General features: G+C 38.6%; 1 pseudogene; it reads right to left on the bottom strand.

Annotated features, from left to right (window-relative positions):
• Window positions 1-1740: 1740 nt before the first annotated feature.
• On the bottom strand, window positions 1741-1846 carry LOC119261965 (annotated as a pseudogene).
• Between the last annotated feature and the right edge of the window lie 14364 nt (window positions 1847-16210).

A 16210-nucleotide genomic window follows, 5' to 3' on the forward strand; every position in this document is an offset into this window, starting at 1 on the left:
GTATGGTTCATGACTGTAGTAACAAGAGCAACAAAAAATAAAATAGTGTAGGTTTAGTAACATCCCAGCTGTCATTACAGCCATCATCAACCATCTATAAAAAAGTCTGTTTTCATCACTCTGTCACAGGTGGATAGGTGAAGGATGAATTCTGTAGTTTTCCTCTTGGTCAGTTTTGAGTGCTGAGAATTATTTACAACAATTGACATTGACCTCTTATGCTTTAACTAGGCAATGAATGCAGTTGAGCGAAGGCTAGAATGTTAGCAGGGCTCACATAACTTAAACTAAAGATAAGATAAGATAATCCTTTATTAGTCCCAAGGCGGGGAAATTCACAAAGTGAACACTGATTAACCCCCATCAAACATAGATACGTTTCTATTTATCACTTTTGCCACCATGGCGATGTTTGATAGTGTAGTTCATAGTACCAAAGACAGAATATTGCTGACTCATTCACAGACAAAATAATTGTGTGATTCTAGCAATGTGTGTGCTTTTAGCTCCTGCAATGTGTAGACTGATTCAGTATTTACAGTAATTATAGATCTCTGGGTATGCTACCACAAGCAGTAAGACAATCAGGGCTCAGAGATAACATAGATTTGGTATGGTTCACCTCTGATCAAACTGTCTTTTTCTATTTATCTTGAATTGGAAGCCATGCACATCATACTGCAGGAATGTCAACAATACAGGTTCCAGGCTCCAACACATTGGTTATCAATAACTTGCAGGCTATAAAAGTCTATGAACAAATACACACTTTAAACTATTTCCTAACAGTAGACATTTAAAGCTTTTCTTTTTTTTCTTGCAGATTTTGACCATCATGTTGACTGGGTGCCTTACCATCACTATTTGTGATACTACTACCAGAAAAACAAAGGGGGTGATCAATATTAAAAAGCATATGCCTACATCTTTGCTTTTGGCTAACTTACTGAAACTTTGATTAGACTACGGCACCCTGTGCATCACCAAACATAAAACATCAACAGGACAAATTAGGCAGTTTAGCTAAGATAATGCTAGCAGTGACACTGCACGGCAGCAGATTGGGACTTTTTTCACAGTGCTTTTACACGGCACCCAAGACTGGAAAATGTTACTGGAGTACTGTGCACATATTAAAATTTTTTTGTGATTCACAGCAAGTGGCAAAAAAAAGTCCAGAACTGCACATCATACACATACGACCGCATCACACACATACGATCGCTAAATGGCTACACTGCAAAAATGCAGTGGTTCCTGCTCCTGACGTAAAATGTGCTGTGCAAAAATGAAACACAAAGCAGCAATATGCATGGTTATGTCTGTGATTTGCCCACGACTGTGGTTGCCAAGTTACCATAGCAGTGTTGCAGTGATCATCAGCTCTAGTTCTATGCGCACAATGTTGGCTAACATGATGACATTTACTGGGAATGCACAAATATGGGAATTTTGGGCCGATGCCAATATCTGATATCAGGTGCGTATCAGTTTATTAAGTGATATTTTTTTAATGCCACAAACCGTAAAATTCCACCTCCGCATTTAAGCCATCCGTGAAGTGAAACACCACATACACACTAGTGAATACACACACACACCACATACACACTAGTGAATACACACACACACTAGGGGACAGTGAGTACACTTGCCCGGAGCAAGTGTGGTGGGCAGCCCTATTCACGGTGCCTGGGCAGCAATTGGGGGTTAGGTGTCTTGCTCAAGGACACCTCAGTCATGGACTGTCGGAACTGTGGGCATCCTCATATAGAGGACGTATCAGATATTAAACTGATAAGAACAGATACTACGCTTGATCTTAGCCAAAAGGCAGAGAAGCAGCCTTTACATATTTGCCAGTACATATTAAGTTATAAAATGTAAAAACTGGGACTACATTAAACAGGATCAGCATTACAGAGTAACGTAACAATTATTTGTTACAAATAGGGTTACAAATGCAGTATGTCTGCATGTCTGCTTGATGCAGATATATCTTTATAAGCAACTGTCTGCCTATACCGATACAATTCAGACATTTTGCTTCCCTAATATATGTCATAAAATCAGAATGTAGGTTTGCCCAAAAAAGGGCCAATTATTGCCAAACGCTGGCTGAAACACAATGACATGGATGTGCATACAACTTCAGAGAAAGAGAGAGAGAGAGAGAGAGAGAGAGAGAGAGAGAGAAGGCCAAGCTGTTGGTATTGCTTGTTTGTACTCCCACAGTGTCGCAGATATGGGCTCTGATGCATCGGCTCTACTGCTGCCTGCGTTAAGCCAAGAACAGATAGAGCTGTCAAGAGTGGCCAGGTATCAGGCGAGGATGCCTGATAGGCATTTATCACAGTAACACACACAGCGCAGCCCTTTCCACTGACTACACTCTTCATACCTGCAATTTTGGCAGCTGTCACACAGACTGACAGTTAACTTCTTGGCCAAGTTTGAAAAATGCCCATCAACAGCCCAATACTACCCCCAAGAAAAACCCAAAAAACAAATAAAAAGTCCAAAATTAGGTTAATGGTCAGGCTGCAACTAATGACTGTTCCTAGAATTGATTAACCTATTGACAGCTACTTAATCAATCAGTTAATCTTACTATTGTACCTTCTTCAGTTCCTCTCACTTTCAAAGTTCCATCTCTGTCACATCTCTGTAATTTCTTCTCTCATGTATCAATTACATAGAGGCACCCCCTACACTTTCTGCAGTGTCCTGAAATCTGTCAAAATGACTGTATCATATGAACATAAACATAGAACATAGAGCAATACACATTGCTAGACGTAAACACCAGTGTTTGTTGTAGTGAATGTTTGATATACTAAAACTGCAACTTGCCATGCGAACTGCTTACAGCCCAGTTTAAAAGGCACGGTGAAATAACAGAGCTGTTAACTCAAGACAAAACAAACAACTAATGTTCAGTGATGAAGAGATAACGGATTTAATAAAGGAAGTTCCCACCAAACATTTTACAGAGGTGTTATTTTACTCCAACTAGAGTTTGTGAAACGATAACACATACTGCGGACTCATCACAGGATACTTTGCAGTATGCCTTCGCACATACATCTACTCTTGAGAGGCTAAACAATAACATTCTAAAATTGAATGTTCTTTCAGCATGTGGCTCACACCTCTGTGTAACCGCTGTTTCTGTTGCCATCAAACAACTGCTGGAGTTTTTAAACACCTCAGCATCACTGCTGGACTGAGAATAGTCCACCAACCAAAAATATCCAGACAACAGCGTCCTGTGGGCAGCATCCTGTGACCACTGATGAAGAACTAGAGGATGACTAACACAAACTGTGCACCAACAGATGTATAACTATCTCTGACTTTACATCTACAAGGTAGGAGTGTCTTACAGAGTGGACGGTGAGTGGACTGTTGTGTCTGATTAATTTGTATGAGCTTAACACACACTAATACACCACCACCACGTCAGCGTTACTACAGTGCTAAGAATGATCCACCACCCTAGTACCTGCTCTGTGGTGGTCTGTGGTGTGAGGGTTCTGACCATTAAAGAACAGAGGGCTAACAAAGTATGCAGAGCAACAGATGGACTACAGTTGTGTAATTGTGGAACTACATGGAACTAGATGGAAAGTCCATGATAAAATGGACATTGAGTGTAGAAACAATTGTTATAATGTTATGGCTGATTGTTGTATAGAGCCTTATACTGAATTCTATAATGGACTGGGAACCAATGTAAAAATGATACATTTTGAGTAATGTGATCTCTTTTTGCCATATGAGATATCCACAATATCATAAATTAAACTAAGGAAGCATTTAATATACAATTTGCTAAATTCTGACAAGTCACAGTTACTTTTACTACATCTGTGAAATTTTCAGTTCAGGTTACCCGGTAATATTTGTACACTTGTATTTATATAACAAAAAAATTTAGCACCACAAAGAAACATAAAATAAAAACACAGCTGGCCCACAAAGTTTTCAAGATTTTTTAATATGGCTCTTTTAGTGGTTGAGTTTGACACCCTTGTCCTAGCATAATAATTCAGACCTATTTTAGTGATGGCACCTAGTGATTCTCACTGCAGGCCCGTCGAAACATAGGAAGCAGCAGATGACTGTAATTAGCTGAGAGAAAAGTACCAAATAGTAACAAATGACTTTAGTGTGTAATTTTATGTATACGAGTGTATCAAAACATCAGTCTTAACCCCGAATAGAGAATAAAAATCCACAATATTTTTTCATATTCAACTTTGTTAACTAACTGTTGCAACTCAGTTGGAGGTTCAGCCATATTCCTTCTATTAGTATCCACAGTCTGGGAGAATGTGAGGTTAAGGTGCAGGGATTGCGGCCCCATTTGTGTACACAGCTTCCTGGATCAGATAAGCGAGGAGCGATGCCGCGCTGTATGCTAACTCAATTGTGCTGTGACAGGCTGGATCAGAGATGGAGCGCGGCTGACAGGCGTTTACATGCCTCACAGGCTTCTCCATGCGACTTATCAGAACAGCACATTAAAGTCACCTGTAGAAGCCCTCCCCCGCGATAAGCATCTGAATATCAATACAGCTCAATGAAGCTTACACACACGCCACAGACAAACACACACGCTGCTGCATAATGCCAGCTGACAACTAACATGTTGATACTCTGAATAATACATATTCAACACCTATCTCATCTTTCCCTCTCTCGCACGCTCACACAAACACACACACAGCGTTTTCAGCTTTTACATAATATTCACTGTTTCTGCTCTGAGTAAATAAGACAGTGCTTTGTAAGTGCCACAGTCAGACATGAATAATGCAGTATGTTGCTTCACATGTTACAAACAAACTCATTCCTTAATATGAAAATGCAAATGTGGTTCACAAGTCTGCTCAGCTTTTAAAGGGCCCATATCATGGAAATCAGAATTTTTTTCACTTTTCTGACAAAAAAAAAAACTCAGTTTGATGTGGTTTGCAAACATTGTTAAATTGTCAAAAGGTACCATTAACTCCTCAAAAGAGATTTGTCATCCAATGAAAGCCAGTCAGACCCTGAAAAAAATAAGGATTTTGGGCTGGGTATAGGCCGAACTTTACAACCTACACTGAGTTTGGGTCAGGTACGGGGTTTGTTTTCAAATAAGTGATTTTCTATGTAGTAAATATGTTTTATATGAAAAAAGATAGTATTGTATATATTTGGTGGACATTTTCTCTCTTGATCTTTTCTGTAATGTTACAGTTTATAGCTTCATTTGGAAAGCCTTTCTGCAAGCAGCAGCAGAGGCAGATCTAGAGAATTTTACCAGGAATGGCAAAGGGGTGGCTAGGAGTTTTAATAGGCATGTGGCATGTTTTTAGTACAGATGTGGTGATCTATCCATGTTCCCCTCTAATCACTGAACAATCACTGAACAAACAAAAACACAGACTACGGCAGATACCAATATGTATAGTGTGTCTGATGTGTTCTGATCAAATGTGTTTGGATAATAACAGCTTCACGCAGACAGAAACAACTGTTTGAGTAAGCCTACAAAAAATGGGGGTACCGTGTCGTACCATCACCAGGCTACAGCGTCACGGCAGCACACTTATCATTTTACCTATTCCCACACTCCTTCTAGCACTGATACACCAACACTGCAATACCCTTCACTATAAAGCAAGCATCTGCTCGTACTCCACAATTTTTGCCCAGTGATGATGACCTAACAGTTCAAATGTGATAGCTGAGAAAATAACACAGTAAATTTAAAACCACACAAACTTTGTGAGTGCACCTCAAAGAAAAAAAATAAAAAAAATATATGGACCCCTACAAAGCTCCTTATCTTTATGACAGAAAGTTCTTTAAATCAGCCATAAAGTAGGCCTAGCCATGAAGTGGCACATGTGAGACATCAGACAGTAGCCAGTTAGCTGGATTCGCTCTAGCCCTCTAACGCTTTTCCATTAGCTAATCGCACTACATCGCCACATGAAACAGTGCTTTTCCTCTCTCACTAGCTCTAATGAACTGTCGTTTACATGAAGAAAATCCCCAGAGCCTGCGCGTTTTGTCTCATGTCTGTTAAAACGCGTGCCTGAAAGCAGTTTTGTTTGTCTGTGCGGATTTATTTGTTTTTCAAAGTGGTAGACTGGTGCTGTTTATGAGGTCACCTCAGCCCACGTTGCCCTCCAGTTCCCCCTGCGTTCCTCCTGCAGGTCAATGCTACCCACTCACTCTCTCGCTCTCTGTCTCTCTCTGTGCCACTTAAGTAGCTCATGCTATTTATAGTGTTTAGCTTGTTTTTCTCATAAACAGCCATTTCATCTCGTCTTTCGCCATTGCCAAGCATTTATGAGCTGCTGATGTCAGCGCTCCACTGCATCTTAAAACACGAAAGGCTCTGATAGCTTCCCTTAGGAAGAGAGAGGGAGCGGGACGATGACAGAAGTGGATAAAACCAAGGTTTTAGTTTTAACAGACTTTCCTCAGGCCCTGATACCATGCAGGTAAAGGCAAAAAAGTGTAAATTTCTGCCTTTAAACATACTCTACTACTTGTGATTTCTCTGTTCTTGTCATAATTATAACCATATCAAATTCACAAGCAGACAATGCACTCAGAGACTTTGGTAATGGCCCTTTTAAATCTATTTAAGTTTAAATGAACTGTAAAAATGGATCAACATGTGAAATTGGAACTTTCTTTGTGCTACCATGTTTTCTCATTCTCATTCAGAGAACTCACTCACCATAATTGGTCGTATAAAGGAATGTCTACAAGTAGGAAGGAGTGCATTTGAAAGATTTTTACTGTTACTAATTTAGTAGCTAACTTGCTACAGCTTTCTCGATTAGAGGGGTTGTAACCATACGTATTGGCTCTTTGACTTAACTAAAAAGAAAAATTTGACTTCCAGTGGAAATAACTGCACAAACGCAGGTTTACAATATTAATTTGTAAGTTTCGACTCACATTTTGCTGAGATATGTACGCAAAAACAAGGCACACTACAATGCAGAAGAGTTTATTAAAAGTGCATTCCCACTAGCTAGAGGAGAAAAATATCACGTTTATTTCCCTTTTTTTTACCTCAAAACATTGACCATGACAAGGAATTTTCATTATGCTGAAGTAATGGTTTATTTTTTCTGGGATTTTGACTGATTATGTCTAAATAATATCTTACATTCTTAAGATTTTGACTGATTATGTAGACGTATTGGGTTATTTTCTCAAGGTTTTGTCTGATTATGTCAAAATAACAGTTTATTGAGATTTTTGACTGACTATGTTGAAATGCTGCCTTATTTTCTTGAGACTTCGACTATGTCAAAATAATGGCACAGTTTCTTGAGATTTTGACTGATTTTCAAAATAATTTCTAATTTTCTTGAGATACTGACTGTGACCAAATAATATCTTGTTTTCTCAAGATTTTGACTGTCAAAATAATAGTTTGATAGTTCCATTTTGTGAGATTTTTACTGATTATGTTGAAATTCTACAAAACACTTTCACAATGTTGTAATCAATAATGTAGCACTTGGTCTCATTACACACCTATATCAATGCAAACAAACCTGCACAAATGATTAAACTTGAGTAATGCTTGAAAGGTAACACATTTTACCTCAGCTTATGTTGTCATTTAGTCTGCCCCCCCAAAAACTGCTCCTCCAATTTCACTCAAAATTAGGTGCCCACGTCTGTCTGCTTACAGTTTGAACTATGGGTTTGGTCTTCCACATAGTTTGATTCAAAACTGCTTCAAATTCAGGAATGAAATAAAAAGAACACTGCCTACCAGATGATATCACAGCATAGAGTACAGCATGTGGCAGGCATTAAACATTCCTCAATAATACCTTGGCCTAATAATTCAGACCAGTTTACTGCCAGTGCTTTTCTCACTGCAGGTTTGTTCTGAGAGATTTTCCTTCACCTGACAGAGAAAGCAGTGTTTAGAGATGGTTGTGATTTGCTGAGAAGCATGTCAATTATAATTTTGCAAACAGTCGATTCAGTTTGTGAATTCTTATTTTGTTTTATCAGGGTAAAGATGAAAGGCAATGGATATGATTTATATTTCTATTCATGCATTTGCTTGTTTGTGGGTAGTTTGTTACAAAATAAACACAAATCTACACATTTTTAGCCTTGTTGCATCACAGTTTTTACATATCAAATAAATGAAACAAAAGCACAGCGAAGAGCAACAGACACTTTTTCCCATTGGCCTAATAGGCTAATATGTAAAGAACATGTTACAACAAAGCTGAAATTTTGCTGAAATAATTTCTGTTGAAATAAAAGTAAACAATTAGAGATCTGAAACTATATCACTACATCCAACAACAAATGCAGCCCAATGCTTCTTTTATATAGTGATAGAAAAGGCTGATCCATTTTACTATGGCCAAAATGGTCCTGACTGCCCTGGGGAGGAATTTAAAGGGGACAAAACCAAAGTCTCTGAATGTATCATCAGTAATACATCATTCACACAGTCCAAAGTCTCACCCTGGAACATTAGTCACCATCCATGTGCTGGACAGTTCCAGTGAATGGCATGTATCTGAGTAGACTGCTCCGTCCCCTCCGCTGATTCACGCCTGAAGAATGCTCCATGATGTCACTGAGGTGCAGGAACGATCTGAACTCTCCTCCAGACCTCTGATAAATAACATTACAACAGAACATTTAACATTTGCAGATTTCCAAATAAAAGACATGGAGAAGTGAGATAAAGCAGGCTTGCTTTATGCTACTGAGTGAGCCACGTGGCAATGTTTTAACCTCTTGAACTTTTTGAAACCTTACTGTTAATTTATCAATTTTCAGATTAATTCAGAATATAGTCATATATATTTGCCAATTAATATAAAACTAATATGTAGGATGTACATATTGACACAGACACATACAGTTTAAAGTTGGCCTGTACTAGAAACAGAAACCTCTTATTCAGTTGTACCATGACAACTGCTTGAATTGGGCCTTTAGGGGGTACTTCTTTCTTTGCTTTACCTTTTTTTTTTAATTTCAATAAATTTCCTGTAATTTTGCCTTTAACACTAAAGTGAACACAGCAGTGTTACTTAATATCGCAGCACAGGGTCAGCAATAGGACATTTTACTAAAGCCCTAATCTATTTGCAGTAGTCTGACCAGGGCTGATCTGATGGGATGTCCCCAAATTACCCCAAACAGCCCGGATTGAATCATCATTGCGTGGACACTTGTGTGACAGGCAGCACACTTCTGAGCAATAACAACACGCTGTGTGGCTAAAGGGCATAAAGACTTACATTAGGCTAGTAAAGTGGGCTCGTTCAGCTAACCAAATGCCACTCAATAAGAAAAAGCATTGGCCTGCGTGAAGTACTCATGAGATATTTATTTTTCTTTCTTCTTGCAGTTTCACCATCACCAACAATGTTTGGTGGTCTTGTAATATGAACTTGAGAATTAAGGAAATGGGTCAAATCAAGCTCGATATTTTTTAACTGTTAGACCTTGTCTTTATGGCGCAAAAAAGAAAGAGAAAAAAAATGGAGGCACTTTTTTATTACCTGGGTTTGTTATTACATCACTGTGATGTCAATTCAAACAGGACTAATATTACTGAGGGAGCTCCACGTTTGGTGAATTCTAGAAAGTAATTCGCTCCAGAATTATAACTTGCAGATTTGTGCTAGATTAAAATCACGGTTCTCGTCTGTAATCACTCCAGGTAATCACTCCAGGTAATCACTCCAGACACATGCCCAAGTAAAACTACTCTAGCTCCAATCAGACTTAGTCAAATCAAAACTTATTTATACAAAATTGTATCAATAATCTGCCCCTCTCCTGATGGTCTCGCTGTCTTTAATGGAAACCAATTTCAGTGATTAAACATAGGCATCTGTGCATCCTGTCAGAATGAAAGAATAAAGTGGGAGGCGGGGGGAAGTTCTGTTTAAGGACCTGCTTATTTGAGCTAAATCAATTTTTGTATAAATCAGCCAAACCAGATGATAAACTTCAAAATATTAAGATTGAGGGCTATATAAAATACATAAAAGACTGGATTTCAAGTAACATCTTCCTACTCAACTCTGCCTGATTAAATATTAATTCTGATAGCTTCTCAGGTGCATCTTTTAGACTTGTGATAATCATTGGTGTCATGATTGATCCGTTCTTCCATAAGTTAAGTTAAGAAATGTATTGTCTCTAACAGGATGCAAAAAAGTAGTTGATGCCTTTATTCCTTCAAGGTTGCATTATTGTAATGTCAAGCTGTCTGGATGTTCCAGTAAAAAACAAGATTCTGTTAGTCCAGAATACTGCAGCCTTACAAGAACTAGAAAGTCTGATCATCAGTCTAGTTCAGTTCATGTTCCGGAGCAGGGTTCATGTTCTCTTATGCTGCCTTGTTGCGGCTCCACTATTTTTAGGTAAAAATTAAATAATCCTTCTCTGCAGTAAAATAAAGCTCTGTTGAATGTTCTAACACAACACTAAACGGTCTTAAACGTTGGAGTTAAAGTATAACTGTTAATTCGCCAACCTTTAACCAACCTTTAAGATTGGCATGCAGACTGCTGGTCAAACAACAGTCTCACCTAGTTAGTAGCTAACAAAAAGGCAAAAAGAAACATTTAGGATGAACATCAATATTTTGGAGACTATTAGACTTATTTGCGTTTATAAGCATTGCAGCTGGTTTCCTGATGCATTTAATCTACAACAAGAAACTTTCAAACACTAAAAGTCACAAGGCTGATGTCAGCTTCTCACTCGCCAGCTTCTTGTTCAATTTTTTTTTAAATAGTGCAACAGGTACATTCTGCTGCATCAGGCATCATTTAAGGTGGACCAGGAAAATTTGATCAAGAAGCTGGTGAATAAGAAGCGACTTCAGCCTCGTATACAGTCGAATGTTGAGAGAAATTTACAAGAAACTATTCTACTTTTGTGGAAAAGTTTATTGATCGAGATGTGAGAAAAGCAGCTACAGATACAACATATTCCTAAAAATAGACATAGTATTTTGTAGCTCCTAAGGTGGTTTGATTTTTGTTGAAAGAACAACATGGCTCTTTTTAGCATTTAGGTTGCTGACCTCTGGTCTAGTTTAATCAACACTACATTACCTGCCAGTAAACACTCATTGTGAAAGTCACTGTATGAATAAATCTTGACTTGAACTGTGTGGTATATAATTAAAGCTCTTAAGAATGACCTTTTAAACACATGAAATATCAAAATTCATATAAAACCTGAAAATATGAGTATGGTTCCAGTACATCACTGCAATGTATTGACTTTGATGTTTGCTGTGAGTGACAGAGTGAATTGGGGGTGAGGCACTGCCTCCATACAGTTTCCCATAAAGCTGTCTGAACAGAACTGGCCTTTGTGTGTGTTTGGGACAGTAAATGCTATTCTGCTGTGCCACAGCCTCATAGGTCACGGAGGCCATTTTAATACAAGAGGCGCAGAATGCGGCAGTTGATTAATTAATTCGCTGACTTGTCCGAGGTTAATCGCAATCACTTGCTGTTATAGGAAAGAAAGAAGGCAGGAAAGAGAGAGGGAGGGAGGAGCGGAGGGCGATTAAAAAGAGGGAGCAGCAGGGCCCGAAAGAAGATGCCTGCTGTTGTTGGCCCATCGCCCTGCTTTATGTATTCCACATGGTCAGCTCTCATCTGCTTTACTTCGCCACAATAAGCACACGGCACAGTGGCGACGCTACGCTTCGCTATCCTAGACTACCCCTCCCCTCCCTCAAACCCAGCCTTTTTCCCCTAACAACACTGCCTCTCCACCCACCAACAACAACATCGCAATTAAAGGGGAGGGAGATAATTCAGCCCCCATCGAGGTGTATGGTTTTAAAACATGAAGTGGCTTCACACAGGCAGGAAGACGGAAGAAAGGTCTTAACAAGCTTTTGTTGCATTTTGAAGGGTGGCTGTCAGCTTCAACAGGTTTGAGGGTGGAGGGAGTGAGAGAAAGAGAGTAGGTGTAGTCTATCTCATAAATAGAGTCTGTGGGATGTCTGTGTGGGTTTATGTACCGAAAAATAGTAATTGTGTACAAAATATCAGTAAGAATTCATTTTACATGATCAATTCACCAACATTTCTTGTTCACTGATCATTTTTCAACCTATTCCTTGACATTAAACAAGCTGGTTTTGTGCTTCTAAGACTAATACAGCTGTAGTCAAGACCACGTTTGTCGAGTCCAAGACAAGTCCAAAACTATGAATAGCCAAAATCGAGTCAAGACTGATTTTAAATGGGGCCAAGGCCGAGTCAAGACCAAGAGCCAAAAGAATCAAGTCCGAGTCAAGACCAGGGCTTAATCAGTCTTTATGTCCTACAAGTACAAATTACTAGGAAATGTAAAGGAAGGATTTTCTTTCCGTAAAACTAAATTCTCTCTACTAGACACAAATGTGATGTGAACTGGCACTTTCTTGGTATTCAATGCCTGCTCTAAATGAATCTAACGAGTGCCTGCTCTAAATGAATACAACCAGTGCCTACTCTGAATTAATCTAATCAACTACATCAAAATGACTAAGATATCTTTGGATTTTTCTGACACAGATGAAATGCAAATGACCTGTTCCAAACAATGATGCCACATACCTGACATTAAGAACTCTTACTAACCTTTTTAACTGTATATCACTTGGATCATCTGTCTCCTGTAACGTACAGTTTATCCACCAAACCTGCAAAACGGTTCGCCTCTGTGCAGCACTTTACTGACAAACATTCAATGCCATCCAATCAGACTGGAAAGAAAACATTGGGCCTTTCTTGAGAAGAAATGTCCTCGTAAAACCCACTTGTACAGTTTTAATAAAGATTTTGACATTCACCTGTTTTCTTATTTGACATGTGTACTCAGGTAAGTTTTTCCAAGGATGTTTCTCAAGAAGAAAATACGTAGGAACATATGGGGGAATTAGGGCTACTCTTCTCAGACTACTGTAAACTCCGGACTACCTTGTTAACAGTGCTAACCAATTAAATCTGACTAGCAAACAATATTAAATTACAACCAGCGTTAGCTAGCTAGCAAGGTGCAAATAATATTAGAAATAGTACATTTAGAAACAGTTAGTTAACAAAACAGCAGACTAAACATCACAGTTAAAGTAAAAACAACAATTTAAATGGAACAAGCTAACTCTATGAACAAATGTTTGATTTGGCTTCCTCAGTCATGAGCTGTATCTGACTACTCAAACTCAGCTAGACACCTATACATACACACATATATGTATATGTGTGTGTGTGTGTGTGTGTGCAAACATACATACTGCTATCATTAAATAGCAGGAATGAATTATTTCAAGTATTTAAATGATGGTTAATCTTATCAGGACGATACAAGCATTGTGTCGTGATTCAGAATTAAAACATGAGTGAACTTGAGGGGACGAATGAGAATGTGTAACTCTCTAAAGGTTATTTCTCACTTTGGTTTAAATAGTTGAATGGATTTCAAAAAGATTTTATACCAAATAGTTCAAAGTGCTCTGCTCTGTTTGTTGTTAAGACAAACCAAATCTGGTACGCTCTGGCCCAGTTTAATGTTTAAAGTTGATTGAGCTGGTAACAGTTAAAGAAATGTTTATTAAATGGTAATTGGATCCAGTTGAGACCAAAAAATAAATTTTGTGAAAACCATGGCAGAGAGCAGAATACTACTGAGTACTGAGAATACTATACCTAAAAACCGACATAAATATAAATGACTTCTGTTCTCATTGGCTGTCTTGTCGTGTGCCTCATTCAATAAGCAGATCAGGCTGACATAGTACTTGTAACTTCAGTGTGAATGGGCGGGGCTAAACTTCTGTAGTCTGAATAGGTGGATATACAAAAATGTGTTGGGTTTTGTAACATCACAAAACCGCAATGATTACAAAATATTCTGTTTTTGCATTTAAACCTCCATATAGAGAGAGAGAGAGGAGAGAGAGAGAGAGAGAGAGAGAGAGAGAGAGAGAGAGAGAGAGAGAGAGAGAGAAATTTATAGATGCAGCTGATTAAAAACCCATCTACCTACAACTTTTCTGTAAAAGATGCATAATGTCAATCCACCCAATTTGAACTTCATCTAATCTTGGTCATTACTTTAAGCACCACTCTATCTCAATCTGTAATCCAGCCTGACAGTCTCCTTACACATCACAATGAGTTCATAGTCCTGATCGTAACCCCGTCCTCTAACCTATGACCTCAGACTTAAGCACCCAAGTTCTAATAGCTACATCAGTACAATTGTTCCAGTCACTCTCTTCCCAATTAGAGAAAGAAGGAGGGTGAGAAGTAGGGCTAGAGTAACACACACCAATACAGTACTGTGCAAAACTCAGAGACCACCCTTCATTTATTTAATTTCAACTTAAAACAGCCATCAAGCAATCAATGTTGATGCTTATGTGTTATTTCCTGTTAAAAAAGTTTCTTTTAAAAAATGATGAACTTGAACTAAATGGCATTTTTGATTGGAAATTAAATAAATAAAGAGCAGTCTCTGACCTTTTTTCTGTACTGTGCACACATACACATACACCCGAGAAAGCGGAAGTCCAGAGAAAACATGTAATACACTCATATAAAAGTGAAGTTTGAAATTTGATGTGCGTGTGTCTCAGCTAAAGACGCTTTGTGAAAGAGCTGATAGAAGGTTCTTAACCCAGTGCCTGGGCCACTCAATAGAAGCGCCTCAGGCAAGCAGGAGCAATTTGCTCAGTAAAGCCAGCTGCACTGACCGAGGAGGTCTCTGCTGGCATCTGACACACAGGGGCCAATCCACTAAGGCAAGCCCTATTCACACAGCTTACAAAAGTGACAACATGATGGACTTGTTCCACGGCGCATATTCAAAATGAGAGCGAAAGCAGGGTGTTCACTGGCTGCTTTTTGACCTGAAAAATATAATACATCTCATTAAAGTTGAATTACACTCATTTTGAAAACTATCAGCATAATTAAATGGTTAAAATGTAAACAAAGTCATTTAGAATGGTCCGATGTGCCATTCTAAAAAAAACTCTGGCTGGCCTGTATGCAGTCCAGACCTCTCTCCTATTGAAAACGTGGGACGCATTATGAAGCACATGTTGCACAGATGACTTGTATAAAAGAAAAATGGCAGAAAATTCTCTTTTCCAAAACTGGATCACTTTGTGTCTTCAGTCCTGAATGATTATTAGGTGTTAAAAGGAATGGTGATGTAACATGGTCAACATGTTCCTGTCCCAAGTTTTCTATTTAATACAGATCACACTGAATTTACTAGTAACTGCTTTCTATTTTTATTAGCATTTCACATACTGTTCCAACTCATTTTGGAATTGTGTGGCTTAACAGATGAAATGTTGTGAATACTGAACATGCATTACAAAAGCTTTTTACTAAAGTCAAATGATCATGATGGGCTTAGTAGTCACTGGAATTTTAGTTGTCCGGCAAAACCAAATCAATCTTGGACAAACTGACTAGCACTTAACTTTCACAGCCAAAACTTTTGGAGACAGTGAGTTTATGTGTTGTGTTCATATTTAGAGAGGCACTGCCTGTCTGTAATTGGCTATAACTGGCTAAAATTATTTGCAGAAATGATGAAAAATAAAATTAGTCTTTTTTTACAGACATGCATTTGGAGGATGGTGAAAATATTTAGAAATTAGCCGATAACATGGTCATTGTTAATTCATTTAGAGCATGGTGATTGAGCATTAATAATTCATAGCACCTTTCCCCTATGACTCATTAAAAAGCATGTTTGAGTCGGCCTTCCTCTGAGTAGAAATAATAAAAGTGACTGATTTGAATGGATGGCTTTATAAATCTTCAGCATATGGAGAGAGAGAGAGAGAGAGAGAGAGAGAGAGAGAGAGAGAGACTTATAAAAATTGCAGTGTATTTCTATCTCCCTCTCTCTTTCTCTATTCTTTCTCTCTCTAGGCTGCATCCTGCCTTCAATGGGCTGTTTTGCAGAGTGCTCTAAGATTAACCTGGGAGAGAGAGAAAGAGAGAAAGAGGGAGAAAAAGAGAAGCAGAGAGAAAATAAAGACGAAGAAGAAAGAAGGGAGTCAGTGAAGGGTGGAGGAGGCTGGGCTGGAAAACAGTGGGGGAAAGAAGAGAGGAAGAGGAGGAACGTGCAGAGAAAGGAGGACAATAACAGGCATTAG

The sequence above is a fragment of the Pygocentrus nattereri genome, chromosome 21 (assembly GCF_015220715.1).
Source record: "Pygocentrus nattereri isolate fPygNat1 chromosome 21, fPygNat1.pri, whole genome shotgun sequence".
Classification (NCBI taxonomy): domain Eukaryota; kingdom Metazoa; phylum Chordata; class Actinopteri; order Characiformes; family Serrasalmidae; genus Pygocentrus; species Pygocentrus nattereri.